The sequence below is a fragment of the Amblyomma americanum genome, chromosome 8 (assembly GCF_052857255.1).
Source record: "Amblyomma americanum isolate KBUSLIRL-KWMA chromosome 8, ASM5285725v1, whole genome shotgun sequence".
NCBI lineage: Eukaryota > Metazoa > Arthropoda > Arachnida > Ixodida > Ixodidae > Amblyomma > Amblyomma americanum.
The window spans coordinates 1294859-1316118 of NC_135504.1; the positions used below are offsets into that span (position 1 = coordinate 1294859).

General features: G+C 44.7%; 4 long non-coding RNA genes across 4 annotated transcripts; all 4 read right to left on the reverse strand.

Moving 5' to 3' along the window:
* Nucleotides 1–603: 603 nt before the first annotated feature.
* On the reverse strand, nt 604–2404 carry LOC144100644 (uncharacterized). Its single transcript, XR_013307775.1, has 4 exons — nt 2311–2404; nt 1085–1180; nt 822–917; nt 604–671 (listed from the first exon to the last, which is right to left on the reverse strand). It is a non-coding gene; the product is annotated as an uncharacterized LOC144100644 (long non-coding RNA).
* Nucleotides 2405–4373: 1969 nt separating this feature from the next.
* Nucleotides 4374–4873, reverse strand: LOC144099971 (uncharacterized). The gene is made up of 3 exons (XR_013307475.1): nt 4831–4873; nt 4585–4680; nt 4374–4411 (listed from the first exon to the last, which is right to left on the reverse strand). It is a non-coding gene; the product is annotated as an uncharacterized LOC144099971 (long non-coding RNA).
* Nucleotides 4867–7190, reverse strand: LOC144099970 (uncharacterized). The gene is made up of 6 exons (XR_013307474.1): nt 7098–7190; nt 6835–6930; nt 6589–6684; nt 6320–6415; nt 5094–5189; nt 4867–4926 (listed from the first exon to the last, which is right to left on the reverse strand). It is a non-coding gene; the product is annotated as an uncharacterized LOC144099970 (long non-coding RNA).
* A 1146-nt stretch (nt 7191–8336) lies between these two features.
* On the reverse strand, nt 8337–8881 carry LOC144100535 (uncharacterized). Its single transcript, XR_013307711.1, has 3 exons — nt 8837–8881; nt 8591–8686; nt 8337–8417 (listed from the first exon to the last, which is right to left on the reverse strand). It is a non-coding gene; the product is annotated as an uncharacterized LOC144100535 (long non-coding RNA).
* Nucleotides 8882–21260: the final 12379 nt, after the last annotated feature.

Consider the following 21260-nt stretch of genomic DNA (forward strand, 5'->3'; position numbering starts at 1 on the left):
GTTGCTACATAAAAGCGGTAATTGAATTATCACTGCCTTTAACGCAATGAAACTCCTTTTGCAGGCACAGAATTCATAAGCACAAATCGCCGCTGTAGCCTGCCTTTCGCACATATTGGACAAATTCTTGCTTTCTCTCTCCCTATTCTCTTGTCGGTCTCCCTTCTCTGCAGGGATATCTCAGAGACGAATGTTTCACAAAATTTTATGCTCACTCCTGCAGGTATATAGGTGATTAAAACACTGTTCAGGTAGCTAGAACTTGCAACACAACCTGTTAACAGAACAAACATGATATCCAATCACCTGAACAGTTCTCCCCTTCAGAGAATCGAAGGCATTCCTTTTCTTGTTCCGCACAACTCTGTGCTCCTTGAGAACTGCAAGCTGTGGGCTTCTCCGCTATTGGAAACAATAAAAAAAGAGAGGGTCTAGTCGCCACAGTCGTTGATGATAACCCTTCCGCAAGAGTGTAAATTCACTTAATGCGGACATTTCAAGCCATTCATTCGTTCTGCATGTATCGCGCAAGCAATGCTACTGATGCTGTTAAAACCTGGAAACCTTATCCTCACCTATGCACACTTCTTTACCAGCAGACAGCACGCATTCCTTGCTCAATTTCTGGCATTCTGTCGCCTTTTGTGCATCACAATTTTCTGGTCGGTGATCTGCGAAAAAATTGTATTCCTTATTCTGTGCTGTTTTTAGGCATAAAAACTACAGGAATATTTTCCTTCACACGTTTCAACCTTGCATACTAGCAGAATTTCGGTGTTCAAGAACAGATGCTGAACAAGCTGTCCGCATTCGTCGCTCACCTGTGCAGGATTTCTTCCCAGCCAAATCGTGGCATGCCCTTCCTTTTTTTACACACTCCTGCGCACTTTTGGAATCGCACGGTTTCGGTGTGTAGTCTGTCAAGATATTAAGAAATGAAACAAGTATAGGAGGCATAATAATAGTGGCGCTGGCACAAAAGCGCACATTATGCTTGCCCTGTTTTTGAGTCGATAGGCTGCTTTGTGCAGATTGTATATGCGAGCGAGAGTTGAGAAGTTAAAAACGCACAATAATAATTCACCTATGCATTGGCTTGCTCCCGCAGAAAGCACACACTCCTTTCCTTTTATCTTGCATTCTTTGGTTTCTTGAGGTGCACACTCTTCTGGCTCATTTTCTGTGAAACAAAAATAGACCTTCTCCTTCAGTCCCAACACGAAAGACAGAAAGATACGCCTTCCATTCCGCACATCGTAATAAATATAACACAGCGTCTAGATAGTTACACAATTAGGATACTTAGCCCTAATCGACGCTTAACTTTGATTCATCTTTGCAGGATTGGGTTCCACAATCGAGGCGGCATTTCTTTTCCTTGTTCGCTCAATTCTCAACGCCTTCGAAGACTCGCTGTTATTAGAAAGCGGTTTAAACTCATCGTAAGGTATTAAAGATAGACGCAACACACTAGCACCTACCTCCTGCGACAACACAGGGCACACTCCCTGATATACCGCACCACTTAGCTTCCTATTATAGAGTAAGTGTTCTTAAATATCCCTAAACCTAGGAGGGCATGATTATATGTGCAAGTGTTCACATAGATTACCCTGGCAAAGGAGCCATTTTCAGCCCAGTATTTGATTGATAGCATCTAGAGTATCACAGTTTTGGGTACTTTGTATGCACACAATATTTTTTGTTCATTGGGTGATGTATGTGCACTTCGGATGTGGCAGATAGCACCATTTCTTTCAAACAGTTACAAAGTTAGCACACGAGATACACTTGTACTAGCAACATTATAACTGGAAAATAGGCGATTTGAGTTTTAAGCGCGAGATATTTTGCTTCAATGAGAACTGCACTTCCACCTGTACGGCGTACCTATTTATGCTATTAAGTGCGGAAGACGTCGCAACGTATCCTGAAGAATTACCAAACTTATGAGATTTTACCGATAAACAAGCCGCCGAGCTCTACGGCACCACTTATACCATTGTTGCTACATAAAAGCGGTAATTGAATTATCACTGCCTTTAACGCAATGAAACTCCTTTTGCAGGCACAGAATTCATAAGCACAAATCGCCGCTGTAGCCTGCCTTTCGCACATATTGGACAAATTCTTGCTTTCTCTCTCCCTATTCTCTTGTCGGTCTCCCTCCTCTGCAGGGATATCTCAGATACGAATGTTTCACAAAATTTTATGCTCACTCCTGCAGGTATATAGGTGATTAAAACACTGTTCAGGTAGCTAGAACTTGCAACACAACCTGTTAACAGAACAAACATGATATCCAATCACCTGAACAGTTCTCCCCTTCAGAGAATCGAAGGCATTCCTTTCCTTGTTCCGCACAACTCTGTGCTCCTTGAGAACTGCAAGCTGTGGGCTTCTCCGCTATTGGAAACAATAAAAAAAGAGAGCGTCTAGTCGCCACAGTCGTTGATGATAACCCTTCCGCAAGAGTGTAAATTCACTTAATGCGGACATTTCAAGCCATTCATTCGTTTTGCATGTATCGCGCAAGCAATGCTACTGATGCTGTTAAAACCTGGAAACCTTATCCTCACCTATGCACACTTCTTTAACAGCAGACAGCACGCATTCCTTGCCCAATTTCTGGCATTCTTTCGCCTTTTGTGCATCACAATTTTCTGGTCGGTCATCTGCGAAAAAATTGTATTAATTCTTCGGTGCTGTTTTTAGGCATAAAAACTACAGGAATATTTTCCTTCACACGTTTCAACCTTGCATACTAGGAGAATTTCGGTGTTCAAGAACAGATGTTGAACAAGCTGTCCGCATTCGTCGCTCACCTGTGCAGGATTTCTTCCCAGCCAAATCGTGGCACGCCCTTCCTTTTTTTACACACTCCTGCGCACTTTTGGAATCGCACGGTTTCGGTGTGTAGTCTGTCAAGATATTAAGAAATGAAAGAAGTATAGGAGGCATATTAATAGTGGCGCTGGCACAAAAGCGCACAGTATGCTTTCCCTGTTTTTGAGTCGATAGGCTGCTTTGTGCAGATTGTATATGCGAGCGAGAGTTGAGAAGTTAAAAACGCACAACAATAATTCACCTATGCATTGGCTTGCACCCGCAGTAAGCACACACTCCTTTCCTTTTATCTTGCATTCTTTGGTTTCTTGAGGTGCACACTCTTCTGGCTCATTATCTGTGAAACAACATATACATTCTCCTTCAGTCACAACACTAAAGACAGAAAGATACGCCTTCCATTCCGCACATCGTAATAAATATAACACAGCGTCTAGACAGTTACACAATTAGGATACTTAGCCCTAATCGGCGCCTAACCTTTATTCACCTTTGCAGGATTGGGTTCCAGAATCGAGGCGGCATTTCTTTTCCTGGTTCGCTCAATTCTCAACGCCTTCGAAGACTCGCTGTTATTAGAAAGCGGTTTGAAGGCATCGTAAGGTATTAAAGTTAGACGCAACACACTAGAACCTACCTCCTGCGACAACACAGGGCCATGTCCCTGATATACCGCGCCATATAGCTTCCTATTATAGTGTAAGTGTTCTTAAATATCCCTAAACCTAGTAGGGCATCATTATATATACAAGAGTGCACATATATTACCCTGGCAAAGGAGCCATTCTCAGCCCAGTATTAGATATATAGCATCTAGAGTATCACAGTTTTAGGTACTTTGTATGCACACAATATTTTTTGTTCATTGGGTGATGTATGTGCACTTCGGATGTGGCAGATAGCAGCATTTCTTTCAAACAGTTACATAGTGAGCACACGAGATACACTTCTACTAGCAACATTATAACTGGAAAATAGACGATTTGAATTTTAAGCGCGAGATATTTTGCTTCAATGAGAACTGCACTTCCTCCTTTACGGCGTACCTATTCATGCTATTATGTGCGGAAGACGTCGCAACGTATCCTGAAGAAGTACCAAACTTATGAGATTTTAACTGATAAACAAGTCGCCGAGCTCCACGGCACCACTTATACCATTGTTGCTACATAAAAGCGGTAATTGAATTTTTCACTGCCTTTAACGCAATGAAAATCCTTTTGCAGGCACAGAATTCAAAAGCACAAATTGCCGCTGTAGACTGCCTTTCGCACATATTGGACAAATTCTTGCTTTCTCTCTCCCTATTCTCTTGTCGGTCACCCTTCTCTGCAGGGATATCTCAGAGACGAATGTTTCACAAAATTTTATGCTCACTCCTGCAGGTGTATAGGTGAATAAAACACTGTTCAGGTAGCTAGAACTTGCAACACAACCTGTTAACTGAACAAACATGATATCCAATTACCTGAACAGTTCTCCCCTTCAGAGAATCGAAGGCATTCCCTTCCTTGTTCCGCACAACTCTGTGCTCCATGAGAACTGCAAGCTGTGGGCTTCTCCGCTATTGGAAACAATAAAAAAAGAGAGCGTCTAGTCGCCACAGTCGTTGATGATAACCCTTCCGCAAGAGTGTAAATTCACTTAATGCGGACATTTCAAGCCATTCATTCGTTTTGCATGTATCGCGCAAGCAATGCTACTGATGCTGTTAAAACCTGGAAACCTTATCCTCACCTATGCACACTTCTTTACCAGCAGACAGCACGCATTCCTTGCCCAATTTCTGGCATTCTTTCGCCTTTTGTGCATCACAATTTTCTGGTCGGTGATCTGCGAAAAAATTGTATTAATTCTTCGGTGCTGTTTTTAGGCATAAAAACTACAGGAATATTTTCCTTCACACGTTTCAACCTTGCATACTAGGAGAATTTCGGTGTTCAAGAACAGATGTTGAACAAGCTGTCCGCATTCGTCGCTCACCTGTGCAGGATTTCTTCCCAGCCAAATCGTGGCATGCCTTTCCCTTTTTTACACACTCCTGCGCACTTTTGGAATCGCACGGTTTCGGTGTGTAGTCTGTCAGGATATTAAGAAATGAAACAAGTATAGGAGGCATATTAATAGTGGCGCTGGCACAAAAGCGCACATTATGCTTGCCCTGTTTTTGAGTCGATAGGCTGCTTTGTGCAGATTGTATATGCGAGCGAGAGTTGAGAAGTTAAAAACGCACAATAATAATTCACCTATGCATTGGCTTGCTCCCGCAGAAAGCACACACTCCTTTCCTTTTATCTTGCATTCTTTGGTTTCTTGAGGTGCACACTCTTCTGGCTCATTTTCTGTGAAACAACATATACATTCTCCTTCAGTCACAACACTAAAGACAGAAAGATACGCCTGCCATTCCGCACATCGTAATAAATATAACACAGCGTCTAGACAGTTACACAATTAGGATACTTAGCCCTAATCGACGCCCAACTTTTATTCATCTTTGCAGGATTGGGTTCCACAATCGAGGCGGCATTTCTTTTCCTGGTTCGCTCAAATCTCAACGCCTTCGAAGACTCGCGGTTATTAGAAAGCGGTTTAAACTCATCGTAAGGTAATAAAGATAGACGCAACACACTAGCACCTACCTCCTGCGACAACACAGGGCCATGTCCCTGATATACCGCGCCACTTAGCTTCCTATTATAGAGTAAGTGTTCTTAAATATCCCTAAACCTAGGAGGGCATGATTATATGTGCAAGTGTTCACAAAGATTACCCTGGCAAAGGAGCCATTCTCAGCCCAGTATTTGATTGATAGCATCTAGAGTATCACAGTTTTAGGTACTTTGTATGCACACAATATTGTTTGTTCATTGGGTGATGAATGTGCACTTCGGATGTGGCAGATAGCAGCATTTCTTTCAAACAGTTACATAGTTAGCACACGAGATACACTTCTACTAGCAACATTATAACTGGAAAATAGACGATTTGAATTTTAAGCGCGAGATATTTTGCTTCAATGAGAACGGCACTTCCACCTGTACGGCGTACCTATTTATGCTATTAAGTGCGGAAGACGTCGCAACGTATCCTGAAGAAGTACCAAACTTATGAGATTTTAACTGATAAACAAGCCGCCGAGCTCCACGGCAGCACTTATTCCATTGTTGCTACATAAAAGCGGTAATTGAATTATCACTGCCTTTAACGCAATGAAAATCCTTTTGCAGGCACAGAATTCAAAAGCACAAATCGCCGCTGTAGCCTGCCTTTCGCACATATTGGACAAATTCTTGCTTTCTCTCTCCCTATTCTCTTGTCGGTCACCCTTATCTGCAGGGATATCTCAGAGACGAATGTTTCACAAAATTTTATGCTCACTCCTGCAGGTATATAGGTGATTAAAACACTGTTCAGGTAGCTAGAACTTGCAACACAACCTGTTAACAGAACAAACATGATATCCAATCACCTGAACAGTTCTCCCCTTCAGAGAATCGAAGGCATTCCCTTCCTTGTTCCGCACAACTCTGTGCTCCTTGAGAACTGCAAGCTGTGGGCTTCTCCGCTATTGGAAACAATAAAAAAAGAGAGCGTCTAGTCGCCACAGCCGTTGATGATAACCCTTCCGCAAGAGTGTAAATTCACTTAATGCGGACATTTCAAGCCATTCATTCGTTCTGCATGTATCGCGCAAGCAATGCTACTGAAGCTGTTAAAACCTGGAAACATTATCCTCACCTATGCACACTTCTTTACCAGCAGACAGCACGCATTCCTTGCCCAATTTCTGGCATTCTTTCGCCTTTTGTGCATCACAATTTTCTGGTCGGTGATCTGCGAAAAAATTGTATTCCTTATTCTGTGCTGTTTTTAGGCATAAAAACTGCAGGAATATTTTCCTTCACACCTTTCAACCTTGCATACTAGCAGAATTTCGGTGTTCAAGAACAGATTCTGAACAACCTGTCCGCATTCGTCGCTCACCTGTGCAGGATTTCTTCCCAGCCAAATCGTGGCATGCCCTTCCCTTTTTTACACACTCCTGCGCACTTTTGGAATCGCACGGTTTCGGTGTGTAGTCTGTCAAGATATTAAGAAATGAAACAAGTATAGAAGGCATAATTATAGTGGCGCTGGCACAAAAGAGGACATTATGCTTGCCCTGTTTTTGAGTCGATAGGCTACTTTGTGCAGATTGTATATGCGAGCGAGAGTTGGGAAGATAAAAACGCACAACAATAATTCACCTATGCATTGGCTTGCACCCGCAGAAAGCACACACTCTTTTCCTTTTATCTTGCATTCTTTGGTTTCTTGAGGTGCACACTCTTCTGGCTCATTTTCTGTGAAAAAAATAGACCTTCTCCTTCAGTCACAACAAGAAAGACAGAAAGATACGCCTTCCATTCCGCACATCGTAATAAATATAACACAGCGTCTAGACAGTTACACAATTAGGATACTTAGCCCTAATCGGCGCCTAACCTTTATTCACCTTTGCAGGATTGGGTTCCAGAATCGAGGCGGCATTTCTTTTCCTGGTTCGCTCAATTCTCAACGCCTTCGAAGACTCGCTGTTATTAGAAAGCGGTTTGAAGGCATCGTAAGGTATTAAAGTTAGACGCAACACACTAGAACCTACCTCCTGCGACAACACAGGGCCAACTCCCTGATATACCGCGCCACGTAGCTTCCTATTATAGTGTAAGTGTTCTTAAATATCCCTAAACCTAGGAGGGCATGATTATATGTGCAAGTGTACACAAAGATTACCCTGGCAAAGGAGCCATTCTCAGCCCAGTATTAGATTGATAGCATCTAGAGTATCACAGTTTTAGGTAGTTTGTATGCACACAATATTTCTTGTTCATTGGGTGATGTATGTGCACTTCGGATGTGGCAGATAGCAGCATTTCTTTCAAACAGTTACATAGTTAGCACACGAGATACACTTCTACTAGCAACATTATAATTGGAAAATAGACGATTTGAATTTTAAGCGCGAGATATTTTGCTTCAATGAGAACTGCACTTCCGCCTGTACGGCGTACCTATTTATGCTATTAAGTGCGGAAGACGTCGCAACGTATCCTGAAGAAGTACCAAACTTATGAGATTTTACCGATAAACAAGCCGCCGAGCTCTACGGCACCACTTATACCATTGTTGCTACATAAAAGCGGTAATTGAATTATCACTGCCTTTAACGCAATGAAACTCCTTTTGCAGGCACAGAATTCATAAGCACAAATCGCCGCTGTAGCCTGCCTTTCGCACATATTGGACAAATTCTTGCTTTCTCTCTCCCTATTCTCTTGTCGGTCTCCCTTCTCTGCAGGGATATCTCAGAGACGAATGTTTCACAAAATTTTATGCTCACTCCTGCAGGTATATAGGTGATTAAAACACTGTTCAGGTAGCTAGAACTTGCAACACAACCTGTTAACAGAACAAACATGATATCCAATCACCTGAACAGTTCTCTCCTTCAGAGAATCGAAGGCATTCCTTTCCTTGTTCCGCACAACTCTGTGCTCCTTGAGAACTGCAAGCTGTGGGCTTCTCCGCTATTGGAAACAATAAAAAAAGAGAGGGTCTAGTCGCCACAGTCGTTGATGATAACCCTTCCGCAAGAGTGTAAATTCACTTAATGCGGACATTTCAAGCCATTCATTCGTTTTGCATGTATCGCGCAAGCAATGCTACTGATGCTGGTAAAACCTGGAAACCTTATCCTCACCTATGCACACTTCTTTACCAGCAGACAGCACGCATTCCTTGCCCAATTTCTGGCATTCTTTCGCCTTTTGTGCATCACAATTTTCTGGTCGGTGATCTGCGAAAAAATTGTATTAATTATTCTGTGCTGTTTTTAGGCATAAAAACTACAGGAATATTTTCCTTCACACGTTTCAACCTTGCATACTAGGAGAATTTCGGTGTTCAAGAACAGATGTTGAACAAGCTGTCCGCATTCGTCGCTCACCTGTGCAGGATTTCTTCCCAGCCAAATCGTGGCATGCCCTTCCTTTTCTTACACACTCCTGCGCACTTTTGGAATCGCACGGTTTCGGTGTGTAGTCTGTCAAGATATTAAGAAATGAAAGAAATATAGAAGGCATATTAATAGTGGCGCTGGCACAAAAGCGCACATTATGCTTGCCCTGTTTTTGAGTCGATAGGCTACTTTGTGCAGATTGTATATGCGAGCGAGAGTTGAGAAGTTAAAAACGCACAATAATAATTCACCTATGCATTGGCTTGCACCCGCAGAAAGCACACACTCCTTTCCTTTTATCTTGCATTCTTTGGTTTCTTGAGGTGCACACTCTTCTGGCTCATTTTCTGTGAAACAAAAATAGACATTCTCCTTCAGTCACAACACGAAAGACAGAAAGATACGCCTTCCATTCCGCACATCGTAATAAATATAACACAGCGTCTAGACAGATACACAATTATTATACTTAGCCCTAATCGACGCTTAACTTTTATTCATCTTTGCAGGATTGGGTTCCACAATCGAGGCGGCATTTCTTTTCCTGGTTCGCTCAATTCTCAACACCTTCGAAGACCCGCGGTTATTAGAAAGCGGTTTAAACTCATCGTAAGGTATTAGTTAGACGCAACACACTAGCACCTACCTCCTGCGACAACACAGGGCCAACTCCCTGATATACCGCGCCACTTAGCTTCCTATTATAGAGTAAGTGTTCATAAATATCACTAAACCTAGGAGGGCATGATTATATGTGCAAGTGTTCACATAGATTACCCTGGCAAAGGAGCCATTCTCAGCCCAGTATTAGATTGATAGCATCTAGAGAATCGCAGTTTTAGGTACTTTGTATGCACACAATATTTTTTGTTCATTGGGTGATGTATGTGCACTTCGGATGTGGCAGATAGCAGCATTTTTTTCAAACAGTTACATAGTTAGCACACGAGATACACTTCTACTAGCAACATTATAACTGGAAAATAGACGATTTGAATTTTAAGCGCGAGATATTTTGCTTCAATGAGAACTGCACTTCCACCTGTACGGCGTACCTATTTATGCTATTAAGTGCGGAAGACGTCGCAACGTATCCTGAAGAAGTACCAAACTTATGAGATTTTACCGATAAACATGCCGCCGAGCTCTACGGCACCACTTATACCATTGTTGCTACACAAAAGCGGTAATTGAATTATCACTGCCTTTAACGCAATGAAAATCCTTTTGCAGGCACAGAATTCAAAAGCACAAATCGCCGCTGTAGCCTGCCTTTCGCACATATTGGACAAATTCTTGCTTTCTCTCTCCCTATTCTCTTGTCGGTGTCCCTTCTCTGCAGGGATATCTCAGAGACGAATGTTTCACAAAATTTTATGCTCAGCCCTGTAGTTGTATCGGTTATAAAAAAACTGTTCGGATAGCTAGAACCTGTAATACAACCTGTTAACAGAACAAACATGATATCGAATCACCTGAGCAGTTCTCCCCTTCAGAGAATCGAAGGCATTCCTTTCCTTGATCCGCACAAGTCTGCGCTCCTTGAGGACTGCAAGCTGTGGGCTGCTCCACTATTGGAAACAATAAAGAAAGAGATCGTCTAGTCGCCACAGTCTTTGATGATAACCCTTCCACAAGAGTGTATATTCGCTTAATGCTGACATTTCAAGCCATTCATTCGTTCTGCATATATCGCGCAAGCAATGCTACTGATGCTGTTAAAACTTGAAAACCTTATCCTCACCTATGCACACTTCTTTACCAGCAGACAGCACGCATTCCTTGCCCAATTTCTGGCATTGTTTCGCCTTTTGTGGATCACAATTTTCTGGTCTTATACTACAAGTGGTGGAGGTGCTGGGCCTCATTCTCCCGTACCGTCCTGGTCCTTCTGAGTTCACAACCCTTTCTCAAGCAGCCAAATACGCCGAAGATTGTCGTCAACTAGCCAGTTCCTTCACGTCTGAACCCCAGCGGCACCAGAAAAGCATCCATGAGCCATCTGCTCTTGCTCCGCCTTACCCTACCGACTCCTTGGTCTGGCTGTGGGTCCCGTCTTCCAGTCCCGGCCTCTCCTCCAAGCTCCTAAGCCAGTATCAAGGCCCTTATCGCATCATCCAGCAAACCTCTCCTGTAAATTACCTCATCGAGCCCCTCCAACCGTCCCCGGATCCCCGTCACCGTGGCCGCGAAATTGTCCACGTCGATTGCCTTAAATTGTACTACGATCCCCTTATCCTGGCCTCTTCATAAGTCGCCCGTCAGTATCCTCCCAGTCGCCAGGATGGCGCCGTTTCGCCCGGGGGTAGTTGTTGGACACAACTGAGGCTTGGGAAGCGCCGGCGGCCGTTAACAAAAGAAGACGGCGACATAGTGTAGGTGTTGTTGAAGAAGCCGACCACGTGCCGAACGCTGTAAACGCTCCTGTGTCGTTACTGGTTTTCGAAGGACCTCTTGGTTGAAGGCTAGCCCCTCACTTCCTTTGCCTTCTCTGCTATATATAGCAGATATATATATATATATATATATATATATATATATATATATATATATATATATATATATATATATATATATATATATATATATCTATATTAGCAGACAAGGTAACGGAAATGTGGGGCTGGTTTGACAAACATATGAAGGAAGCCAACAGTCATCGAAACCAAGGTACAAGGTTCGCTTACATGCAAAAACGTAAATGCCCACGAGAGCAGCAAATTGGAATCAATTTTTTTAAAGCAACAGATTAATCAAAATATTCTTCCATTAATCACCACTGCAAATGAAAAAAATGTATTTAGAATCATTCCCTTGCGCACCTCGGTTTCGGTGACTTCTGGCTTTCTTCACACACACACACACACACACACACACACACACACACACACACACACACACACACACACACACACACACACACACACACACACACACACACACACACACACACACACACACACACACACACACACACACACACACACACACACACACACACACACACACACACACACACACACACACACACACACACACACACACACACACACACACACACACACATATATATATATATATATATATATATATATATATAACTGAAAAACTCAACAGTATTTAATTCCCGCCCTTTCGGCTGGAGTACCAGCCTTTTTCTAAAAAATGATTTTTTGCCAAGTTAACTCGAAAACGGCTGGTTCTCCTGCCGAAACGTGAATTAAATGTTATGTTTTCAACTTCTTGTTATATTGATCAATCAGCTGCCAACAAACACACACACACACACACACACACACACACACACACACACACACACACACACACACACACACACACACACACACACACACACACACACACACATATATATATATATATATATATATATATATATATATATATATATATATATATATATATATATATATATATATATATATATATATTGTGGGGACCTGCCCTGCAGCCCCCTGTGTTTGCTTTCCCGCGAGGCACCGTGCAGCAGCAGTCTCACATCGAGGATGGACGCATTCTCTTGTCAGTTACATTAACTGGCAGGAGAGGGCACCAGCGTCGCTGCGCGGGAGAGGAGAGGGGGCATGAGGCTGATCGGCTGGGATCGTCGGCGCGAGCGGACGTGTCGCTCGCGGCTCCGCTCTTCGCCGGCGGGGCGAGGAAGCAACGGGGAGACCCGCTCCCGTATATCGTCCCGTCCAGCCTGCGGAGTATATATCCCTTGCCCTAGCGCGGGCGAACATTCGCTCGGAACCTTGCTGGTGAGTCGGACGGCCTTGATTCATTAGCGTACCTTGTTGCTAGCTGGCGTTTTGATGTAGCAATAAATGCCTGTTTGTGTCAGCCAACGTGTCGTTCCTTGGTTCCCTCAGAGCAAGGCTCGCCGTGGTCGGCGAGCGCTCGGTAGCGTACGCGATCACGGGGTGGGGTCGGGCGGCTTTGAACCGTGTCAGCCGCGATTGAGTGGGGAGGACGTACTTATCTCCCCAAGTCAACCCCACAATATATATATATATATATATATATATATATATATATATATATATATATATATATATATATATATATATATATATATATATATATATATATATATATATATTTGTAAACGCATACCAACGTTTCAAATTATTTACTGACGTTTCGACCGTGGAGCGGTCTTCATCACAATGTCTGAATCGAAAGGCAAGGCACAATATATGTAGATAAGAGCAAAACAGTGTACAGGATAATCAACCAAAAAATTCAATTAATAAAGCATCAGGCACATGGCTACAAGCCGATAAATGAATCACAGTAGTTTTCACAACAGCTACACTGTGAAATTTAGCCTATCTTCTGTCTTAACTACATAACGTTGCAGCAGCAGATACACAAGCATGGGCATGATTATTCACTTTGCTTGCAATCAGTCCTAAGATGGCAAGCCACAAATCTTGAATAGCGAGAATGAAGAAGCGAGAAGTTATACATGATCTAGGAAACACATGGAAGCAAAAAACAGCATAATCAGTAGCAATACTATGTCTAGAGAGGAAACTTATGGTGCTATCTTTGTGATAATTAAGAAATAGAAGCAAAAGCAGACGTAAAAATGCGAAGGCACTTCTTCACTGCCGTTTCAGGGTCGAAACATCAATACAATAAATCGTTTCCAGCGCTGGTCTTCGTTTACACTACCACTGACTGGGCCAAAATGTATCTTTTAGCTGGAAATATTTATAATATGTACACATTCCGGTATTTTTACATCACCATCCTCTACACCACGATTCCTCTGTGCTCAAATCACTGCTGAACTTTCGACTGAGCAACATTTATTTTATGACTCCTACACAAAAGGGGTTAGTTGTACACTTCACATTTCTCAGTTGCCACAGTTCGTCTTTCAGCCAAGTAAATGATGGCGTCCCACAGGGAAGTTTGCTTGGGTGCTTACTTTTCTTAACTTTTATGAGCGAGTTACCTTAGTCCATTTCTTCCCTATGCAGACGCTTTCGCTGATCATTGTGCAATTTATCGTAAAGTTTACTGTCTGATGACCGCCAAGCCCTTCAATCTGCATGGTGCTCTACTTAGCGTATGTGCCGTACCCTGCGTTTCACCTTCTTTCCATGCACTTGTCTTTTTCTTAATAAACAGCGAACATTTTCAGCGTGTAAGAAAACAATTTGAAGCCCATGTATTACTAGAAGCTTGGTTTATGGTTTTTGGGGGTTTAACGTCCCAAAGGGACTCAGGCTATGAGAGACGCCGCAGTGAAGGGCTACGGAACTTTCGACTATCTGGGGTTCTTTAACGTGTACTGGCATCGCACAGTACACGGACCTCTAGAATTTCTCCTCCATCAAAATTCTACCGCCGCGGCCGGGATCGAACCCGCGTCTTTCTGGCCAGCAGCCGAGCGCCATAACCACTCCGCCACCGCGGCGGCATTACTAGAAGCTCTGTAGCTGTATTTCATCAACAAGTGTTGGATTCTGTGTGGAAAATTGAAAACACAGATACCTCCCTTATTCGTCTCCTCAGCAGGTGTTCCATCAGAAGTTCTGAACCTCTGATCAACTTCTGAAGAACCTCTCATCAACCTCAACCTTTGATCAAGCTTTCTCTTCACGGGGGTCAGAGATGTATACAAAATATGTTTTCTAACCCGGTTAATGTGAACAAGAATTGAAGTGTGAATTCCTTGCATGTGCTTACCTCTTCATTTGTGCGTTATTTTAGTCTAAATTTGTCTCCCGCTGTCCTAGTTCTCACCTAAAAAGTTGAATATATTTAATAGTTAGAATCTACGCTTTTTGGGGTTCTCAGCATTCAGCGGACATTTATCTGTGCTTTTCTAAAAGGCAACATTCGGTCTCATTCGGCGAACAATTTTTTACACTTAGGAATATTGGGTTGTTCTCTGTGAAAAAAAGTTACGTCTTAGTGCTGGCAAAAATAAGTAGAGTTCATCTACGCCTATTTATGTTAAAATACGAAGATCATATCGTGGCAGTTAGCACAGAAATGCCCATAATAAGGACTAGCTTTCCGGAAAGAAGTCGTACAGTGGTAACAAACAGTTTAATATCGTAAATAAATGATCGTAGCGTGCGACCTCGCTTTAGTTAATATTTAGTTCTAAAATCTGGTTGACATCTGGTTCCACTATGCACTCTGACCGCGCAGCACATGGTCTGCTGGTTGACGGTAGACTGGCTCCTAACAGTCCTGGAAGCCACAACATGATAGTTACATGCAGGCCTTGAATGCGCGGTTTGAGTAGGCGCTTCTATTAATCAATTTCTATGCGTACAAGTCACCCAAGTGGGCCTGAGTGTACGGGGACAAACAAGGAGTAACAAAGCACTGTGATCAAATATCAGCACACCCATCAGCGTAATTTACACTGACGCGCAGTGGGATTGTGCACCTTGATGAAGGCTTCTTGGGAGCGGTCGTGAAGTAGCCTTCGTTCATCGTGTGACGTTATTCGGCAAGCCTTGGCAAGAAAGTTTAAACAACAGCAAGGAGTATGATACCGTGTCAGAAGCTTTCTCAAAGTACGGCAATACGCAATCAACGCAGGCAGACTTGGTTCGGTGCAAGTGTTATTGCAGTACCGCAATGTCGGTGGAGACGGGGTTCCGTTTGGGCGCGACACGTTCCAGATGGGAGATGGGGCGTAAACTGAGTTCTTGGGAATAATATACAGCTTTGTTGACTTACAAACTATTTACACTTTTTATACATTGGCCAAGGTGGTTGCTATCACCAAGAACAATTGGGAGCATGAGGCCAGAGCTCGCGCCTGCCTGGCCGACCTGACTCGCGCTATGCGTAGCTGCTCCTCCTCCTTTGGAATGTCGCCAGCGCAAAGCTTGGCCCTGTCCGAGTCTCCCCTTTTTTTGGCGCCAAAACGCCTCCTTAATCCACTTCTCCAGCATTTTCGGGACCATTTTATGACCTATCAGTAATTAGGTTTCCGGAGCCAGTAGGAGAATTTCATCTTAAACTGAAATGACCATTGATACAGCTGGTGTCCATGATTTTGCTTATTCGCGAGCGCCGCGTGCATTCTAAGAATTCGGTCGCAGTTTTCCGCTTTTGCACCAACTCCCAAAAGAACGCTGACACGACAGTAGAATAGACAGAAGCACAACTTCCACCAACGGAACCCCACAGCACGGACACAAGGTGGCATCCCATTTCCGCATGGCGTAAGCAGGACAAACGCGCTGCAGTAACTGCCATCCAGCGCCACCACCTCTTGCACGTGCACCAAGCCAACTGGCGGGCCGTCCTCAAGCGCCCTCAAAGCTCTGTTCGAAACAGCTCCATACCGCAGCCCAGAAAAGGCGTCGCTAGACAATGCGCTGTCCTCGCAACGGGTCCCATTCTGGCGCCGTTCACTTTTTCGGCTCGACAGCCCTGTGCAAGCAGCTCTGTGTGAACGGCAGGGCGACTGTCGCCGCCGTGACCGCTTAGAAAATCTCAACACAAGAACGAAATTAATGGCTTCCGGGGTGTGAGATGTCACCACTGCCCGCAAACTCATCTAGCCTGTTTACCACACTGAAAACATGCAAAACATCACTTGAAAATGCAGACAGTCAGGTCACAGAAGACAAATCACATCTAAAGCAATGCTGACTATTGACCATGCTCACAACTGACAATAAATCACAGCATACATTAATCGGAGACATAAGCTTCTACTTTTCAACATAGCAATGAGGACCATTTTTATGCTCTGGCGCAGTGTTCCCTGCTTCCATTCTTAATGCAGGACATTTGAGGAAATACTGAAGACTACGACTAAACATTTGGTTATAACACGGACACGTGGCATAAAATGTTTTCAGGGCCAGTGGCTGATTAAGTTTTTAATTTCTCAATTTCGGGACACCGTCGCCACCATTTATGTCTGGCATAGCGTCTAAGCGATACGGGATCGTGCCAACTGTGGTCTATTGGATCGGCACCGAATACAGATTCAAAATAACTCATAATGTGATTAGCTTTTTTGGGTCACCAGAAATTGGACCATGAGCAGTCTAAAACAAAGGAATAGAGCTGTCTTCTTTGCAAATGGATTTTACATATTTCCATATATTCTTTGGGTTGTTTCAGCTTGTCGATAAGGATGGCATTGAAGTCACCTTTGGCACGTTTTATCATCAGTTTCATCCTTTTCTCTAGCAGGGTAAACTGCCTCTATATGCCGTCATCCTTTAAGCTGTCGTATCGTCGGAACAAGCGGCCTCTTTGACTCAAGAGACGTTTTTCTTTGAAGTGAACCGTGGTTTGTTACGTCTTTGTTTCCTGGATAATATTTTGGTTCTGGGATTATTCGACATGGTTGGGTAGTTGAGCGTTTTATTTAGCCTGATTGATGCCAGATTATCGCTAACTGTATAAGGAAATGGTTTCATTTATGGTTTATGGATTTAACGTTCCAAAGCGACTCGGGCTATGAGGGACGCCGTAGTGAAAGGCTCCGGAAATATCGACCACCTGAAGTTCTTTAACGTGCTCTGACGTCGCACAGCGCACGGGCCTCTTGAATTTCACCTCCATAAAAATTCGACCACCGGGGCTGGAAATTGAACCCGCGTATTTCGGGTCAGCAGCCGAGCGCCATAACCACTGAGCCACCGCGGCGGCGATAATATTTTGGGTGATACGTGTTTGTCATTCAGAAAAAGCACTTTCAACATAATTAGCACCCATACCTCTTTATAAATGAAAGAATCAGCGTAGCCTAGAAACGCTTCGTAGGAAACCTCTATGCTGTTCGTAATTAAATTATAATTGCCTTTGAAAAACACCTTCAGAGACAAGGCTTTAACCGGCGACAAGTGTCAGCAGGAAGTTTGTGCAGAGACAGCGTCGTGGTCTCCAATACTGGGAATAGGAAAGAAAGATTCCACCAGCTTTCAATATTTCCGTTTCAGGATTTCAAAAGGTGTCAGTGTCTTTTAGAAGCCGTGGGAAAGACAGCTGACCAATTAACCGGCCTAAGCCAGTAGTAAGGCTGAGCAGACGCCGTTTGCCTGGGTGTTAGGACCTCCTCATTTGCAATAGCGTATTTGAGCTCATGGAAAAACACCTAAATGTTCACAACCAGTTTACGAAAACCCACCGTGGTCCTTGTTTGAACCTTTTCATTGATTGATTTCTGTGGCCCTCTGTGAGTGGTACTTAATGGCCAGCTTGTCATGATATGCATGCCGATAATATCGACGCTATTTGGTTAAAATCGGATTCGAATGAATCAATTCAGCTTACTAAAATCGAAGTTTATCAGTTTAAACCGAAACATTTAACCCCTGTATATTATGTACCTGTGTTTAAGTGTCTCTTTGAGCTTAGAGCCTTGTCTTCATACCTCTGCATACCGCGTCTCCTTCGCCATCGCTGTTCGCGTGATCCGTGTTTCTAAATTCTCAGCGTTACAGGCTCTCCTGGTTTCGATCTCATCAGCCAGTGCCTGAGTCTTGGCTCTCCTCACGTTTCCGCCGCAGCCTCAGAAAGGGAAAACATCAGGCCAGAGCACAAATTGGTAGAATCTGCCACTTCTGTTCATTGGCTGTGCCGTTCCCGTCTATAAAGATAAATCTGCAAGTGGTTCAACAAATTTGCATTTTCGCGTTGAGGCATCTCTTGCCAAGCGCCGCCTTTGCAGTTACTGTACTCTTTACATTCTTTCAACTGGAGCACACGACTGCCATTTTTCCTGGTGACAGCCTAACCTGACTCCAATACCATACAGAAAAAGCTTCTTCAAATCCACCCACAAAGAACTGAAAGCACTGTCACCGTGGTAAAAATTAGTGAAAGCAGTTTCTCTTGCGGCTACATCCGCTGCGCCATGGTTTCGTTACAAAGCGCTCGTTCAAAGCACCTGCCGCCCAGGAACGCGTGACCACACAGTAGGCATTACTGAGTGCAATTACTCACCAAGCACATCACAATGGCCTAATGCATGAACAGTACGTTAAGGGAGGGTTTTCGCATTTGTCAATCTAGGCAGTGGTGCCATCTAAGCCTCAAAAAGACTGGCGAAGTTACGCCCGCGGAAACTTAGAGTTATTGATCAATTCGCTTTCCCTCTGCCATAAGCTTGCCGTCCCGGTTAGCTCGTTTGGTAGAGACTACTCCGGTGAAGTGGTTGTCGCGGTTTTGAACCCCGGACGAGGGCGAATTTTTCTTGAACTACGAAGCTTTTGAGAAAGCTGTTTAGCTTTGCTTTGTAGCCGTATGGCTGCGCTTGGGTGGATGCTAATGACTAATTACTCCCGTATCGTCACTTTGCGAAGTTTGCGGCAGAGTTTCTCACTCATCCCAGACACAGCAGCGCCAGTGTCGACAAGGGCGAAGGCGATAAGGTGCTCAACAGAAACACCGAGCACACACGCAGAGGACACACGAGGCCTCAAATTTGTCGCCCAATACGCAGCTCTTGCCTCGGGAACTGCTTCACTTTGTTTTCCTAGTACGTAAAGGGACGCAACGGCGAAACCTAGCGGAGCCGCGGGCATAGCGAACGGCGATCGGATGCATCACATTGCTCTGGAGACGACGTTTGTGGCGGGGGCTGTGGCGACGCGTAGACGTGGGTACTGCAAGGACGCGCAACGTGACCTGGGACGCACAACAGATAAGAAGGTCCACGCGAGCAGTAGGTTGCCGGGTGGGAAAGACAGGCGGCTGCGTCGTAGAATATGACGAGAAAAACGCGTCGGCCTAGGCTCTTCCGGCAGCAGCCTGCGGGCAAACAGGTGGTAGCGTTTCGGAGACTTGTACGCGAATAAGAGTCTGAAGCGTCGGAACCAGGTTGGAGGGAGGACCTTGAAACCAGACAAGTGACAGCTGTCGAGCCAACTCCTCACGCACAAAGTATTTAACCTGGTCAAGCAGAGAGCTGTTGAAGCCACCGCAGCGAAGCTGTAAAGCTTGTCAGGCTGCACGGATGGAGATCGCATCAAAATGCGCTGCTTGTGGAGCTCATCGTAGCTCCGGCATTGGGTGAATATGTCCGCAACGCGGATGGGGTGGCTGGCGATAAGCATCTGTCAGCTTCTATGCCTTTCAGGATGTGCTTGATTCTGTCCGCCTCGGACACGGACGAGTCCATCCGTGTACAGATTCTGATGGCATCCTCGATATAACTGGTGAACGATTAACCCTGCAGCTGAGCTTTTAATCGCTGGTGCTGCTCAGCGCGTATCTTGCGCACGGCAGGGCGCGTGAAGATATCTGAAAAGGCCGACAAGGGGCTGAAGTCACCTTCGAGGTTTCAGTAGCCTAGGCTGGTCACGTCCTCCCGGTAAAACACCACGTGTTTTTGCTTCATGGCATCGTCCCACCGGTTGTGGCCGCTTGCCCGCTCGTAGGAGGCAAGCTGAACCTCCACGTCGTGGTCATCGGACACGCCAAAGGTGGCTGCGTCTCGGTGCCGGAGAGCGCCAGGGCAAACGACGGGCGTAGGCGAAAGGGCGGCTTGCGCCGGTGGGCATGTAGCTGCTGCGATGGCTGTGTTGCGAAGCTTCAGGGCGTAGGCCGAAGGCTATGCCGAGCACAACACCACCAAGTTGTGACAAGATGTGCAGGGAAAACAACCTGACGAGAGCTAGCCAAAATCACAGTCCGAGCTCCGACTGTCAACACAACTTTCTCGCGCCGTGCGCTTGTGGGGTGGCTGCCGCCGCTGTCTGCCTTCCTCTTTACAGTACGTCTGCCACTCCATGGTGGCTATTCATTCGGAGGTCAGCAGATTTCCTGCTTCCTGAGTTATCCTAAGCGTATCGCGAAAGAAAGCGCAGTGTTTTGTCTAGAAGCACGATTGCTACGCCTAGGGGTTAGCCATTTAGAGGTCGGCACGTCTGTCGATTCCTAACCTGTCCATTGTCAACTGGAAGCATGCAAAAAATATCGCATAAACATTGTTATTTCTCATCGATTTCTAATATTTGTTTTGCTCTGTCTCAAACCACTTCGCTCTCTTTCTACCGCCTTGCATGTTTATGTACCTGATCCTGGTGTTAAATTTCTTTTTTGTAGTTTTCTTCCTGGACACCCTCATGGCCATTTTATTGGCGTCAGCCTCCGTTGCTACACTTTCTACTTTGCTTGTACCTACCCCTATGCCTTGAGCCTCAGTGGACACCATAAATAAGCTACTGCCAGGCGCCACCCGATCTCGGCTCCTAGCCTTCCATTAAAGTGGATGCCATCTCGTGTAAAGCCTCCGCCAAAGCTTGCTCTATGCACTTCCCTCTTTAAGTCTGCCACTTCAAAGCCTTTCTCCTGGCTTAACTTCCTTATCTCCCGATTAACAGCCACAACGGATGCTTGTAGCGCCCATCCTTCTCGGCGCGGCAGGCACGCGAACTAAACGATGAGC